Here is a 17,467-nt window from a genome sequence, read left to right as displayed (position 1 = left end):
TTTCAATTAACACGCCATAAAATCCAAACGATAAGGTATGTTTCAGATATGCATTGGAAAGGTTGATTCCTTTCAAATAGTATTCGCCAATTGATTAACGAGCTTCCTACTCTAGTTAGGTTTGATTCCCTGTGTATGAATATAATGGTTGAAGTGTGAAGTAAGTATGATTTTGAGAATATGCATATATGCAATTATTCATTTAGTCATATGAACGCTATACTTTAGTCGTACATAATTTCATTACTGAAAACTTACTAAGCATTAAATGATTATTCCGTTTCTTTAATTCTCTATTTTATAGATTTTGTTCGTCAGCTATCGGACTCGGGATTGTCAAAGTCGAAGTCGTCCACACTATTTAAGCCCTTTTGGTACTCTTTTAGTTGAACTTTGATAGAGGCATGTATAGGACTGACCTTGTTGTTAATTAAGTACCTTTTGGTAATATATATATTCGGTTGGCCATGCGAAAATGGCTTATATATTTTGAGCATAGCGTTATAATCATTGCGTATATATATGGCTATTGAGAGGTGTGGAATTGCTTGGCAATGATTAGCCATTGGAATGGTTAATCACGATTATATTTGGTGCTATGTATGTCAAATGGCTAGTTGAATCATGGAAACTATGAAATAGGTGAGATTTGCCTTAAAATAGATGCTGACAGCAGCAGTGATGTGAGTTTGAAAAATCACTAAAAGTAGTAGAAATGTAATTAAATAATGAATAAATTATGTAATCGAATCTTGATGAGTCTATTTTCATATGGAAGAAGTGAAACGACCATATGAGCCGTATTTTATGAGATGTTTAAGTTATCGTAAATCAGGGCCAGAGCGATTACTGGATCCCTATTATGACTTTGGAAATTCACCATAAATTAACCAGAGATAATTAGATGTCATGCCTTATATGTACAGATTCGTTTTTGAGTCTAGTTTCTTTAGAAACAAACGGAATATGTATTGGAGCCCTTTACAGGGAGATATCTAAGTTGTAATGCATGAAGGTCAGAGTAGTCGAACCCTGAAACAGGGGAGACTTTAACTAATAAACTGTACTAATTGGCAAGACCAACAATTCTAGAAAAAAATTTGTAGATGGATATATGAGTCTAGTTTCAGGAAAAATTTACAGAATCAGTGTTCGAGTTTTGGAACTCGAGATATGATTTTTGAGGTGACTGTGACGCAGTTAACCAGCTTGTCTAGAAATTTTAAAATGAACTGTGTATATAAATAAATTAAGTCCGTTAACACCTCATGTTCGACTCCGGCAATGGTCTCGGGTACGGGACGTTACAACTAAGGGTTAATTATGAAGGTAGGCTTTTGTGGAGTGAGTGGGTTAAACCTAAGTGCCTTTATCATCTCGACATATCAAATCAAATGGTGTGGTCTTGACATGCATAATCAAGCAAGTTCTAGAATAACAAATCAATACTGATGCACTCATAATAAAAGTGAGCATGAAAGAAATAACATATGCTCTAAATGCTCAAAATCTCACAAAAATTATGGCTTTTTGATGTTTAAACTTGTGAATTTCAACTCAAGATAATATCTAAACTTGGGGAAACAACCTAAAAAATTTTAATTCTCAAAAATCAACTTATCATGCTTGATTCCCTAATGTCTTAAAGTTTAAACGATCAATGCATAAATTCCTATATTTTAAATCAAGACATATCAATAAAAATCATAACTTAATCAAAATTCATTCTAATAGTGGTATGAGAAGATTATATGAGAACAAGACAAAATTCAGGGATTTCTGATAATGATATAAAAGACCCCCCCACACTTAAGATGTACATTGTCCTCAATGTACAAAGTTAGATTCATGACAATATAGATATAAGATCATAAGATAGGGAGAGAAGTGAAACTTCCTGAATGATGAATAGACTGCTTGAATTGGAGTTATGGAGAATAATTGGCCAAGGTAATGGTAAGATTAGAGGAGGATACTCCGGTGGTGGTAGAGGTTCCTTAGTCCCTAAATCCTACGCCAAAAGAATATTATATCTGGTAGTAGCTATAGTCGTCGTCGAGAAGGACATGGCAGTCGTGGAGAACCTTTTCCAGTGGAGTTTTTAGTTCCTAAGTGATTATGAGCTTTAGAGCTCTTTATAACTGTGATAAAATCAAGAATTCTTTAGGAAATATAAGGAAGCATAATTACTCGTAATGAAATAGCCGAAACTATAAATTATTCAATAAAAATTATAGAACCTAAAATTAAAATAATATTAAAGGAAAATAAATTAAAAAGTACTTAAAGAACATAAATAAAGATAAAAGTGGAAATAAAAATAAAAAATGAAAAGTCTTTAAACATTGTCATCGTCGGATGGTTCACGAGGTGGTGGTGGCGATGAGATGTGAAGGTGCTGACAAATCTGATGAAGAGTAGCATCAATGTGATCGAAATGCTGAAAACACTACTGCTCAAATCTAGTAAGGCGCTCAGAGATGTCAGAGTATAAAGCCGATGCATGAACTGGACGATGGATGCGTTGTGGCTGAGACGGTAGGTCCTCATGACGTGGAGGGACATCATCAGTAATGTCCTCTAGGTCCTCTTCCTCGGTGGACTGGGCAAGGCAGTACTGAAGAGGGTAGGTTCCACGTCATTTCTCGATCATCCTCATATGTAACATGCTTGAGATGCCTTATGGGGACATATGGCCGATGAGAGTGAGGGAGGATATTGTGTCGCTGTGTTGAGGAGCCCAAAGTACCGAGCCAATCAAGTCACATAGGGCTCGATAGAGATGACTCCTCTCCTATGCCGCTCCGTTTGATGGCAGATGGCGAGGGCAATAAAATAGGCAAGGTCGAAGACGTGCCCGTTCGCCATGCTCCACAAGAAATAGGTGTCGTGAGTGTTGACGATGCCGGTGCTCTCTTGTTGTCTTGTCAGAGTGTGGGCCAAGATGGCATGTAGGTATTGCAGGGATGGGGCGAGGGCTGATGCCTTAGAGCGGCCAGGATCATAGGTGGCCGAGGCAGGGACGAGGTTCTTCCAACACTTTGAGGGAGAGTAGTGGATGTGGCGATGGAGGGTGTCGAGTTCATTGTCATCCATGAACTCTTCCGTGTATAGCCTTAGTGCAATTCCAAACTCTGGTACGCTCAACTGGCGCATTAGACCACCAAGGCAGAACTGGACCATTCCAGGATCGTCGAAGTTTGTCATGACGACTTGAAGATAGAAGGTCGAGCAGAGTTCCATTATGAGCTCAAGGTATGTCAGCTTAATGATCTTAAAGAAGAGCCCCCACGGTTCAGTCGTCAGGAGGGCTTAGACTGCGTCAGCCATTTGAATTTGTTCAAGTGTGGCCCAGTCAATGTAGCGGCCCACACCTAGGGGTCAGGCCCGTAATATCTGAAATAGTTCCTCTTGGGGTCCCAAGGGAAGTTGGAGGAAAGGGTAACAGATCTTAACGATAGCACTTAAGGATGATGTTGCTCCTTTCCTTTTCTTTAAAGTAGGGACGACAGTCTTCTTGCCACATGAGGTTGACATAGTATAAGCAAGAGGGAGGAGCTTTGGGTCATCGAATGTGGTGCTGTGGTTGGCGCACGGGCGTGGCAGGTAGGGCATGTGAAGTTGCAGTGGCTAAGGTTAAGGATTTTGGGGAAGGGGGTGATGAATAGTGAGGGGTATATATAGATTTTGGGACACACGGCCGTTGGGCATGCCCGTGTGCCCTAATTTTTGCTCGTGTGTTTCGCGATTTTTTAAATTTGGGTGCTTTTGGCATTTGGTCCACGTTCGTGTTCCTTGAGTGTGTGAGTGCACACGGTCGTGTCACATGGCCGTGTTCTGCTTTGTTCGCTTCTCCTATGCCCGAGTATGGATGTCTACGCTCGTGGTATTTTATCAATTTTAAGTATGGTAGATGGGCACGGGCGTGTCGCACGCTGGTGCTAAATTTTCAGTTTCAACCACGATTTATAGAGATGGGCGCGTCGCATGCCCGTGTTGGTTTGATAGACTCGCCTATGGGCACGTCGCACGACTGTGGCAACTTATTGCATTCCGTGTTACGGAAAAATTTTGCCCTGCTTTCACACAGCCTATTGCACGGTCGTGTCTCCTCCCATGGTGTGAGCATGACCTAAGGCACGCCTGTGTGGATTAGAAAGCCTGTGTTTCAATGGCTCAGTTAGTGATTAAATGTCAAAAAATAAAATTTTAAAGAAGTTAACATCGTTAGTGCTTGGGTTACCTCCCGAGAAGCGCTTATTTATTGTCTAAGCTTGACTTACCTTTCTGTTGCATGGTCATGGTGGTGCGAGGAGTTGACACTCCTTATCCCTGCTATTAATTTTATTAACATATGGTTTAATACGAGTACTGTTTACCTTAAAAGTGCCGAATTTGGGATGAATTACCTCGACTGTACCATATGGGAAAATACTGAGTACCGTAAGAGGGATTGCTCCGTTAGGTTCAGAAGTGGCAATACGAGGGTCTGCTGCATCTAGTAGTACTTTGTCTCCAACCTTAAGTTGATTTGGTGAAATATTGAGCTCATCATGGCGTGGTTTTGGTTTATCATGTGTCCTTGGTTTATCTGTTCGCCATTCATCTAGTTCCTCGATTTGTAGCCTTCGTTCTTCATAGATAGTCCTTTGTCGTTACTCGAACATGGCTCAGGTGTGTTCTCTGAACCTGTTTCCTGCAAAGTAGGTTGCACCACATGGTCAGTTTTAATAGTGTGATTTATACAACCACCTTCAATTTTCTATGTGTTATTCAAATTACGAGCTTGAAGGGTAATGTTTCATCTCTCACACGAAGTGTGAGTTTACCTGTACCAACATCAATTATAGTTTTGGCAGTTGCTAAAAAAGGCCTTCCTAAAATTAAAGTCACGTTACTATCCTCCTCTATGTCTAAAACAACGAAATCAACTGGGAATATAATTTTTTCAATTTTAACGAGTACGTCTTCAATAATACTCCTAGGAAAACTGATAGTTTTATCGGCCAATTGAATGCTCATCCTAGTTTGTTTGGGTTTCCCAAGACCTAGTTGTTTAAACATTTTATAAGGCATGACATTGATACTAGCCCTTAAATCAGCCAAACCATTATTAACATCTAAGCTACAAATTAAACAAGGTATCGTAAAACTTCCTGGATCCTTCAAGTTGTTGGCCAACTTAGTCTGTAGTATGGCTGAGCAAACTGTATTTAACTCCACATACGATGCCTAATCTAACTTCCGCTTATTTGTAAAAAGCTCATTTAAAAATTTGACTGCATTCGACATCTACGAAAGAGCTTCAATAAATGGTAAGTTAATATGTAATTTCTTTAAAATTTTAAGGAATTTACCGAATTGTTGGTCTGAGTGGTCTTTTCTTGTCGTATTTGGGTATGGTACACGTAGTTTGTACTCTTTAGTTACCTGTTTTTGGTCATTGTGGTCCACCTCACCTTTACCTTTACTTACCACAGTTTCTTGCCTCGATTTTGGTTTATGTGCAACTAACCCTTCCACATCTTGAATGGTAATTGCATTGAGTTACTCCCTTGGGTTAGATTTAGTGTTACTCGGCAGGCTACCTTGTGGGCATTCAGATATCAATTTAGCGAGCTGGCCTATCTGAGTTTCGAGCCCTTGGATCGATGCTTGCTGATTCTTAAGTCCTGTCTCAGTATTCTGAAAATGAGTTTCTGACACCGAGATAAATTTTGTTAGTATCTCCTCAAGGTTTGGCTTCTTTTCCTGCTGGTACAGTGGTTGTTGAAAGCCTGGAGGGGGTGGTGGTCTTTGATTTCCTTGGCCTCCCCATGAAAAATTTTGGTGGTTCCTCCAACCTGCATTGTAAGTGTTACTATAAGGATTATTTTGAGATCGAGGATTATTACCCATATAATTTAACTGCTCGTTCTCCATGTTGTGGCCATAAAGTGGATATTCTGAATTGCTTAATCCACCTCCACTTGCTTCGCACTGCATTACCTGGTGAACCTATGAAGAACCAAGAAAATTTTCAATTTTTCTATTCAAAAGTTCTACCTGGTTAGAGAGCATGGTGACTGAATCGACTTTAAAAACGCCAGCTGCTTTCGTCGGCTTTGTCCTCATGATTTGCCACTGATAAGTATTTAGTGACATCTCTTCTTTAAATTCATAAGCATCCCCAGGTGTCTTATTATTGATAGTTCCTCTAGCAGCTGCGTCAATCATCTGTCTAGTCAAAGGATTCAGGCCATTATGAAACGTTTGAACCTGTAGGCAGAGTGGTAACCCATGACGAGGACACCTTCTCAAAAGGTCCTTGTATCTCTCCCATGCATCTAGAGTGTTTCTAAATCCATCTGCACAGAAGAGGAGATATCATTACGAAATTTGGCTGTTTTAGCTGATGGAAAATATTTTAATAAAAAATTTTCGGTCATTTGTTCCCAAGTAGTGATTGACCCTCGTGGTAACGAGTTCAACCACTGTTTAGCTTTATTCTTTAATGAAAAAAGGAATAACCGAAGGCGAATGGCATCATTAGAAATGCCATTTATTTTAAAAGTGTCGCAAAACTCTAAGAAATTTGCCAAATGAGCGTTTGGGTCTTCGCCCTGCAAACCATCAAACTGAACAAACTGTTGGAGCATTTGAATGGTGTTAGGTTTCAGTTCAAAATTATTTGCAGCAACAGTAGGCCTAACTATGCTCGATTCAATTCCTGTTAAAGAAGGTTTAGCATAATCATACATAGTACGTGAAGCAGGATTCTGATTTATTGGATCAGTGGAAATCGCAGGAGGTAGCGGATTTTCCTGGTTTTTAGCCATCTCCTCAGTTGTGGTTGAAGTATCGTCCTCTTGCTCTTCCTCTGTGTATCTTAAGCTTTGCCTTATTTCTCTTTGATTTCTGTGAACTGTGCGATCGATATCACTATCAAACAGTAATGGTCCTGACGGGTTTCTTCCAGTCATACACTATAAAAACCTGCCAGGAGCGAATAAAATAAAAAATTAGAAAAGAAAATAAAAATTTAAATTGAAAATAAAGTAAAATGGCTAAAGTAATAAAAATAGAGTGTTCCTAATATCTTGGTCCCCGGCAACGGCACCAAAAACTTGGTACGTGATATTCGTGACAGGTTTTAAATATTTATAATTAATCGTTCTTGAAACTAACTATTATCACGATGAAGGCAAGTGTATCTATCGAACAGTAATATAGCTTTAGCAAGACCGGATTGTCGAACCCAAAGGAACCAAGAGTACTAGTAATTACTTTCTTTTTATTATCTAGCCTAAAAATTAAAGGATTTGGTTATCTAAACTAATTAACTAAACTAAGAGTGCACAGAGAGAAATTAGGGAAAAGCTTTTGGGAAAACTCGATTGATTAAGAAAATACGCAAGAAAAAATCCACCTAACCTTCACTTGTTATTTGACTCTAAATCGACAATTTATTCATTTGACTTGATCCATAGAAATCCCTAAGTTATATTATTATCTCTCTCGAGACTAATAACGTCTAACCCTAGGTTAATTAATTGAAATCTCTTTCTAATTAACGCCCTAGTGTTGCATTAACTCGATCTATGGATCCCTTTATTAGGTTTCACCCTAATCCAGAAAAATCTTGTCATCTTATCTCTAGACGTGCAATTAACTCTGCTTAATTATGACAAATTTACTCTTAGACAGGGACTTTTTCTCATCTGAATAAGCGCATTAACTTGAATCAATATCTTGGAATATTAAAACAAGAATTAAGAACACATAATTAAGAACAAGTCAAATATTTATCATACAATTCAGATAATAATAATAAGATCCATCTTAGGTTTCATTCCCCTTACGAATTTAGCAGGTTTAGTTCATAATTATAAAAGAAAACATTTCAGAAGAATAATGAATTCAAAACATAAAGAAAATCCAAAACCCCTGAATGGAAATTGAACGGAGGTCTTCAATCTTGATAATGAATCTGGCTTCTGAGATGGATCAATCGGCTTCCCTTGAGTAATTCCTTGCTCCTGCTCCGTGTCTTCGTTCTAAGTCCCTCCTTAGGTGTTTAAATAGGCTTTAGAATGCCTAAGAGCCTCAAAAGTGGCCTTTTCCAAATAGGACTATACTTGGGCTCGTCAGGGACACGCCCGCGTGACACGCCCGTGTGTGATTGCTCCAGCCCGTGGTCAAAGTTGTTAAATAGGCACGGGTGTGTAGTCTACCCGTGTAAGTCATGCTTCGATCCTGCCAAATGGATACGATCGTGTGGCTTACCCGTGTGAGGAAGTCCAAGCCGTGTTGATTTCCTATATAAATCTATTTTCTCCATTTTCAGCCTGTTTCTCATTCTTTTTACTCTCCTATGCTCACCTAAGTGTAAAACATGAAATTAAAGAATTAGGAGCATCAAATTCACCAAATATAAGGAGAAACCATCCTTAAATGTGCTAAGCATGGGATAAAAATATGTATAAATTACGGTTTATCAACTACCGTAGAGGATATTGAGGTTTTCTATACATGCCATTAGTCGAATATTGATTGTGTGACATCTCCTAACTATTTAAATTGTTTTGAATATAGTAAATGTCTTCTAATCAAGAGCAAGATGAGTCCGAGGGAGCTGAGAGCCATGCTCCAGCTTCCGTACAATGAGCTGTATCTACTAGTAGTAGAAGGCTTATGTCGGAATGCCGGGAAGAGGCCCGAGCTGCCTTTTTTGATATGATGGATAAATGGTTTGGGGATTATCTGAGGAATCGCCCCAACATACCAAGGCCTCTACTTCCCCTTAACCAAGCTGATGGGGATGAGCCACGAGGTATGGCACCGGTAAGAATCGTTAAGGCCCCCGTAGATAAACTTAGAAAGTATGGGGCTAAGGAATTTAGAGCCAAAATTGAGGATGATGCTGAAAGAGCTGAGTTCTAGCTCAAAAGTACTACACGGGTGTTAGATGAATTGTCGTGCACACCCAAGGAGTTCTTGAAGTGTGCCATATCCCTCCTGAAGGATACTGCATACCATTGGTGGAAGACTGTACCCTCGGTACTGGCAAAGGAAACTATCACTTGGGATTTCTTCCAAGTAGAGTTTAGGAAGAAATACATTAGCCAAAGGGTTTTAGACTCAAAGTGAAAAGAGTTCCCAGAACTGAAACAAGGGAACAAGACTGTAGCAGAATACGAGAGAGAGTTTGTAAGGCTAAGTCAGTACGCAACTGAATGGGTCCAAACTGATTTGAGAATGTGTAAATGCTTTGAGGAAGGTCTGAATAAGGAAATCAAGTTGTTGATCGGAATCCTTGAAATACGGGAGTTTTCCGCAGTGGCTAATCAGGCCAAGAAGGATGAGTAGCTTAATAATGAAAGAAAGCAAGCAAAGAGAGAGTGATACGTGATATTCGTGACAGGTTTTAAATATTTATAATGAATCATTCTTGAAACTAACTATTATCACGATGAAGGCAAGTGTACCTATTGAACAGTAGTATAACTTTAACAAGATCGGGTTGTCGAACCCAAAGGAACTAAAAGTACTAGTAATAACTGTCTTTTTATTATCTAGCCTAAGAATAAGGGGGTTTGTTTTAACTAACTAATTAACTAAACTAAGAAATCACAGAAAATAGAATTGGGGAATTACTTTTTGGAAAAACGATAGAATCAAGAAAATACCTAAGGAAAAATCCTGTAACACCCCTATCCCGTAACCGTCACCGGAATAGGATGAGGTGTTACCAGAAATTAGGAATAAGATCGGAAGAATAAAATTTTAAACTCCCTTCTTTAAGTAAACGTCCAACAGATGCCATTTTCGTATGGCTTATATACAATAGTCATAATATCATTCTACTATATTGCCTATCCTATACATGCCATAAGCTAAGTCTAATTACATAGTTGCCGCAATGGTAGATAGTGTGACGGCGTTGATGATCCCCGAGTGGTAGTCGAATCCACAACCTATCACCAAAACATAATTGAACAGAGTAAGCTTTTGCGAGCTTAGTAAGTTTTAAGCAAAACAAAGTGTTCTCATTCACCGTCATTGGTCATTCATTTCAACTGCTCGATGAAGTTAATCTAGAGCTTCATCTCGAACCATGATATCAATAGACTAATTACTTGGTCGTCTTATATATATATATATATATATATATATATATATACCTTCAATAATAGTGACCTAGATGGTCAAATATTTCCAAAGCACATTCTTCGTCAAATTTCAACTTTCCATGTTCCTTTCCACTTACTCATAATCACACCCTTATTTTTAAGTATTTCAACATGACAAATATTGAATTACAGTAGGCACATAAAGAAATAAACATATTCCTTATCACATATACGTAAATGTGAAAAACATAATTCTTACCTTGTATCGGTACATTTAGCCCAACCCATACTCAAATCATAAGGCTTTTGGGCGTAATATGCTCTAATTCGTAAGAACATTTCATCACATACTTCATTATACAGGCATACCATTACCAATTAGATCATTCACATATTTGGAGTCATAATATTAATCACATTTACTTACCCTTCGATCATCGATAATTCACCTCAAATCACTCCACCGATGAGTAAGTAATACGACCAACATCTTAAATACATAACACTTATTTGATGGTAACTTATTGCGATACTCAATATCAAAGTCTTACTTGAATCCTAGCATTTAGCCGTTGGGTCTTTAAAGCTCGGATATAGTACAAGCACGAAGCCTATGGACGTTAATCAAGATAATATTCTCGATAAGGCCTCATGGGTTTTAACCTGGATATAGTATCACACAAATGCCCTTCGGGACTTATCACATTTATACACTTTCACATTCATCACATTGGCCATTAAGCCTTATCACATATATACACCTTCACATTCATCACATCGCCATTAGGCCTTATCACATATATATACACTTTCACATTCATCACATCGGCCATTTGGCCTTATCACATATATACACACTTTCACATTCATCACATCGGCCATTAGGCCTTATCACATATATACACACTTTCACATTCATCACATCGGCCATTAGGCCTTATCACATATATATACACTTTCATGTACAGACTTGGTCTTGGTCGAATCTACATCAATCACTTTTCCAATGAATAATTCAATTTCACGCCATACTATCATTTCATATTCGAATACTCATAAACTTACAAATTTCACAAATTTTAATATCAAATATCCATCTAACACTCATATATCATTTTATAATATCACGAATTAGAATTCAAGTATGGGTTTAATCAATAGCTTATGAGCAACTAAAACAAGTTTTATCCATGTTTACAACAAAAATCACATATTCACTACAAGCTGTTTTCCTGACCAATGGTCACTAAATTATTTATAACCAGAGCTACAAGGCTCCAAATCACTTACCGTTAATTTTCCCTGAATATAGACTCGTATATCTTCCATCCATAAATTTTTCAGAATTTTAGGTTTGGCCAATCAATACCAGATTTTTCTTAAAGTTTCCCCTGTTTCACTGTTTGACTAACCTGACCAGTCTTTACTACGAATCAAAATTCTCATTGTACAGAATTCAAAGTATGTTCTATTTGATTTCATTTGAAACTAGACTTATTAAGGAGTCTAACATATAAATTTTATCTTATAACAATTTTTTTACTATTTATAATAATTTTCTAAATGCAGAACAGGGGATTTCAGATTCATTCCGACACTATCATACACAACTTCAAATATCTCTCTATAGGAAATTCCTTTGCTTGCACTATTTATTTTATAAGAAACTAGACTCATTGAGCTTTGATTTCATATTTTATTCAGACTCTAATTCCACTCCAACAATTTATGGTGATTTTCAAAAATCACACTACTGCTGCTGTCCTAAGCAGATTTTTACAATTTGCTCTTAAATTTCCAAGTCCAAACACTAATGTACTTACCATTTAAGTTTAAAACATATCATGGCCACATCACATCTTGTTAAATCAACTCATTATGTCCTATTATGATTGAATTTACTCAATATTTGATCACTTAAAACTTACCTTGGAAGTGGTCGACGACTAGATATCCACGGCCATTCGTTTACTTTCTCTTTTCCCCTATCCGACTTTGATCCTCTTTGCTCTTAAGCTTAAGTAAAACAATAGATTTGCTTAAGTACTTAACTAATATTATTCACTTAACAATCACATTTGGCAATCACATATCATTTAATCTATATCTAATTCACCTTCACAAGCAAAGAGTCACTTAATTTATCATGCTTTCTTATACATGAATTTAATCATATTGCCGAATGTCCTTATGTGTACATGGTACATACATAAGGCATACATATATATATATATATATATATATATATATATACCTATATATGACCATTACAATTTAAACATTTAATCATAATCGGCAAGCTTTATTTCAACTATTTAAGGTGCAAACCATTTATGTTATTCATTAACATTTCGTCATATTAAATCTTTGATTAACCAATTTAACACATACCAAAATCCAATCATACATGTAACCTTTGTCTCCATACCAAACCGAGTTATAAGATTATACATTACACTAAGCATATCATTAAACATACCTATTCAATTTAGCTAATTTCATAGCCGATTAATCACCTTACCCCACATTACTCAATGCCGAACATTAACCCAACATCACAAGCATAATCACCATGAAACTTACCATAATACACATTTTATCCCATTGCCGAATACATATATATATATATATATCATCAAATAAATATTTATTCACATAACAACAATTCATTCACATCTCCATAAATGATCATAATCGGACATTATAAACAAATCAACTAGTTTAACATTCAATTTCTTCTAACCATTCCTCAATCACTTACTCAATGAACAATAATGTACTTAACCAATTCCTTAGGCATATATTCGGCAATATATATATATATATATATATATATATATTAATGACTAAAACACTTAGGCCGATTCTAAAACACCCATAAATCTTCATAATAGCACATGTAACTAGCTCAAATCTCAAACCATCTAATATACTATCAAAATATATATAATATTACAACCAATTTACCATTCCTTAATATGACAAAAGGTAAGCTTTACATGAACTTTGAAAATCCTTACAAACATCACTTAATCTAGAATTAAAAATCATGGGTTATCTACCACATGTCATTAACAACCAAATTTCATAATCAATTTGACAAAAATCACATTACATACCTTTAGAATAGATCTATGCATATGACCGATTATTTGAGCTTCACTCCCTTACTCTTTCTTCACCACGGCAATGAAGAATAAGAATGAACCAAACTTTGTTTTTTTTTTTTCCACCCCACCATGTTTTATTTATCTTTTTTTTTTCTTTATAAATTAAGGCCATATAATATTAATATACTTTCTTGAATTCATTTTCTATGCACCCTTGTCATTATGGCCGGCCACTACTTCTCAAAATGGGGTATTTGACATGCAAGTCCCCATTTTGAGAATCATGCACTAACTAGTCTTCAAATTAATTCATAACTTTTTTTTTTTGTTTCTCACATAAGCCCTTTGACTAAAATTCACATTCAACTAATGAATTTAAGCATCAAAATTTCACACATGCACTATCACACATAGTAGATATGAATTTTAATATTTAATAAATTTTATAACTCGATTTTATGGTCCCAAAACCACATCTCGACTAGGGTCAAATTAGGGATGTCACAACTCTCCCCTCCTTAAGGATTTTCGTCCCCGTAAATCTTAGTAGCAATTAGGTTAGGATAACGTCCTCTTATTGAATTATGTCCATATAAACATTAGCTCATCAATAACAATTGTAATTCATTACTGCTTTCACATCGATCTATAAAATCACTTTCTTATCTTAAAACAGTTACATAAACATTTCTACAAGTATACACATACATCTCATTTTCTTGATTTCGAAATCAATGGTCCCTTAATCGAATTTGTACTTGCATTTCAAACACATATAAATCACATATCAACATGTATAAAACATAGCAATGAATATCCTTTATAACTTTATCACATCTCAATATTCAACTTAACTCATTTCCAACAGAAAAGTCAACTTCCACGTACCTAAGCATTTAGTTCATTTAGCATATTCAATCATAGTTAACGTTACCCATATACAGTCGAAAACAATAATCAATCGTCGATTTATATCTATTAATCCCCATTTCAAACTCAAATACCGAATATCAGTATCTCATTAAAATTCAACATCTAACTTCAATTCTACTTCCTACCATTTGTCAATTTAAAGAGCATCGTACTTGTCTGAGGATGTCGTTTACTTTAAGCCATAGTCCAACCATGGTTTTACATGAATCTCATTTCACACACTTAGTGCCCACTGACCGATCTCGCACACATAGTGCTCGGTTGGAGAACTCGCAGACACAGTGCCTCATTTACCGATCTCGCTCACATAGTGCTCGGTTAAGGGAATTCGCACACACAGTGCCTCAATTCATCGATCTCAAGACACATAGTGCTCGGTTAAAGGAATTCATACGGTAATGAACACTTAAACCTTGCTCGAATCATCGGCATTAAGCACGCTAGGCACGAAGACCGAATACATATCATCGCACAAAGCACGCTAGGCTCGGCGTCGAATACATATCACCGGCACAAAGCCTGCTAGGCTCGAAGGCCCGAATACATATCACCGGCACAAAGCCTGCTAGGCACGAAGGCCCGAATACATATCACCGGCACAAAGCCTGCTAGGCTCGAAGGCCCGAATACATATCACCGGCACAAAGCCTGCTAGGCACGAAGGCCCGAATACATATCACCGGCATAACTGCTCTTCGGGACCTGGTCCGGATACATCACTAGCATGAATGCTCTTCGAGATTTAGCCGGATGTAACACCAAAGACGAATGCTCTACGGACTTAACTCGGATATATATATCGCCAAAGACGAATGCTCTTCGGGACTTAGCCCGGATCATCGTCGAGACCTTTAGCTCGAATGAAATCTCCACATAAAGCCAGCGGATCTTAATCCAGACATAATCTCCGCACATATAGTCATCGGGTCTTTAAGCCCGGATTCACATCGTTGAGTCTCGTACATATTTATTCACATGTTATCACGATTCACATAGCAAAATCACATTTGAAATTCAAGTCCACTAATTCGCACATAGGCATATAACATGCTCATTGACTTTGTGTTGTGAACATCATTCAAATCTAATACATGTGTACCTCTTTTACCAAACTTCCAGCTCAATGAGCAAACACACATAAGAATATATACATATCCCCAATTTTGTTCTTTGTTAAATTCTCTAATAGCCACTCGGCTACACAAATAACATGTTTATGATTTCTTTCTCAATAACCTTAATATGGTAAGGACGATAGGATATCATTCATCTATCATACATGTATATCATGGCTTTTTAAATTAAATACCAAATTCACTTTCTCAAAACTTACTCATATTATACCTTTCTCAATATTGACGCATCATAAGCATGTCTCAGTACTCTCAATACCATCTGCTACAGCTCGATTGGGATCGGAATTCATTACAATATGAGAAACACCTTTTAACTGTCAGAAATCATCACACTATCTTATTATCACTCTATGGCATGTATAACTAAACTCACATGTGCTACGTTAGTCCTAGAATCGACTAAACCGTAGCTCGATACCACTAAATGTAACACCCTATCCCGTAATCACACCGAATAGGATGAGGTGTTACCGTAAATTAGGAATAAGATCGGAAGAATAAAATTTTAAACTCCCTTCTTTAAGTAAACGTCCAACAGATGCCATTTTCGTGTATGGCTTATATACAATAGTCATAATATCATTCTACTATATTGCCTATCCTATACATGCCATAAGCTAAGTCTAATTACATAGTTGCCGCAATGGTAGATAGTGTGACGAAGTGCTGATGATCCCCGAGCTGGTAGTCAGAATCCACAACCTATCACCAAAACATAATTGAACAGAGTAAGCTTTTGCGAGCTTAGTAAGTTTTAAGCAAAACAAAGTGTTCTCATTCACTGTCATTGGTCATTCATTTCAACTGTTCGATGAAGTTAATCTAGAGCTTCATCTCGAACCATGATATCAATAGACAATTACTTGGTCATCTTATATATATATATATATATATATATATATATATACCTTCAATAATAGTGACCTAGATGGTCAAATATTTCCAAAGCACATTCTTCGTCAAATTTCAACTTTCCATGTTCCTTTCCACTTACTCATAATCACACCCTTATTTTTAAGTATTTCAACATGACAAATCTTGAATTACCAGAGGCACATAAAGAAATAAACATATTCCTTATCACATATACGTAAATGTGAAAACATAATTCTTACCTTGTCTTTGGTACATTTAGCCCAACCCATACTCAAATCATAAGGCTTTTGGGCGAATATGCTCTAATTCATAAGAACATTTCATCACATACTTCATTATACAGCATACCATTACCAATTAGATCATTCACATATTTGGAGTCATAATATTAATCACATTTACTTACCCTTCGATCATCGATAATTCACCTCAAATCACTCCACCGATGAGTAAGTAATCCTTTTGAACATCTTAAATACATAACACTTATTTGATGGTAACTTATTGCGATACTCAATATCAAAGTCTTACTTGAATCCTAGCATTTAGCCGTTGGGTCTTTAAAGCTCGGATATAGTACAAGCACGAAGCCTATGGACGTTAATCAAGATAATATTCTCGCATAAGGCCTGCGGGGTTTTAACCCGGATATAGTATCTTGTCACAAATGCCCTTCGGGACTTATCACATTTATACACTTTCACATTCATCACATTGGCCATTAAGCCTTATCACATATATACACCTTCACATTCATCACATCGGCCATTAGGCCTTATCACATATATATACACTTTCACATTCATCACATCGGCCATTTGGCCTTATCACATATATACACACTTTCACATTCATCACATCGACCATTAGGCCTTATCACATATATACACACTTTCACATTCATCACATCGGCCATTAGGCCTTATCACATATATATACACTTTCATGTACAGACTTGGTCTTGGTCTAATCTACATCAATCACTTTTCCAATGAATAATTCAATTTCACGCCATACTATCATTTCATATTCGAATACTCATAAACTTACAAATTTCACAAATTTTAATATCAAAGACCCATCTAACACTCATATATCATTTTACAATATCACGAATTAGAATTCAAGTATGGGTTTAATCAATAGCTTATGAGCAACTAAAACAAGTTTTATCCATGTTTACAACAAAAATCACATATTCACTACAAGCTGTTTTCCTGACCAATGGTCACTAAATTATTTATAACCAGAGCTACAAGGCTCCAAATCACTTACCGTTAATTTTCCCTGAATATAGACT

General features: G+C 36.6%; 1 non-coding gene across 1 annotated transcript; it reads left to right on the top strand.

Moving 5' to 3' along the window:
• The first annotated feature begins 6,274 nt into the window (after window positions 1-6,274).
• LOC128295675 (small nucleolar RNA R71) lies at window positions 6,275-6,380 on the top strand. Its single transcript, XR_008286235.1, has one exon. It is a non-coding gene; the product is annotated as a small nucleolar RNA R71 (small nucleolar RNA).
• The last annotated feature ends 11,087 nt before the right edge of the window (window positions 6,381-17,467 follow it).

Source organism: Gossypium arboreum, chromosome 7 (genome assembly GCF_025698485.1).
Source record: "Gossypium arboreum isolate Shixiya-1 chromosome 7, ASM2569848v2, whole genome shotgun sequence".
Classification (NCBI taxonomy): Eukaryota; Viridiplantae; Streptophyta; class Magnoliopsida; order Malvales; family Malvaceae; genus Gossypium; species Gossypium arboreum.
The sequence above is the reverse complement of the archived record's forward strand: the minus strand, read 5'-3'. Positions and strand labels throughout refer to the sequence as shown.